This window comes from Sinocyclocheilus anshuiensis, unplaced genomic scaffold, assembly GCF_001515605.1.
Source record: "Sinocyclocheilus anshuiensis isolate Anshui unplaced genomic scaffold, SAMN03320099.WGS_v1.1 scaffold715, whole genome shotgun sequence".
In the NCBI taxonomy this organism is placed as follows: Eukaryota; Metazoa; Chordata; class Actinopteri; order Cypriniformes; family Cyprinidae; genus Sinocyclocheilus; species Sinocyclocheilus anshuiensis.
Genome location: NW_015551089.1, coordinates 879,953 through 880,193, shown reverse-complemented (window position 1 = coordinate 880,193; position 241 = coordinate 879,953). Strand labels below are relative to the sequence as shown.

At 38.6% G+C, this 241-nt stretch overlaps 1 protein-coding gene across 1 annotated transcript in view; it reads left to right on the top strand.

Annotated features, from left to right (window-relative positions):
* LOC107662626 (uncharacterized) overlaps positions 1 to 241 on the top strand; it is a 26,829-nt gene that overhangs the window by 2,360 nt on the left and 24,228 nt on the right. The gene's annotated exons all lie outside the window — the stretch shown is intronic.

Genomic DNA, 241 nt, shown 5'->3' with positions numbered 1-241 from the left:
ATATGGTTTAAAACGCATGATTTCAGCGCGATAAACATGATAATCAGAACCAAAACAGATGTTTTTTAGTAGGTCCGAGCTGTAATGACACAGCTCTATTCTGGAAAAGGAGGTGGGGAGCAGCAGCTCATTTGCATTTAAAGAGACAGGCCCGAAATACAGCGTGTTTCTGCCTCCACTCAAAATAGGCATTTTCAAAATGATATAATAAATGATCTGTGGAGTATTTTGAGCTGAAATT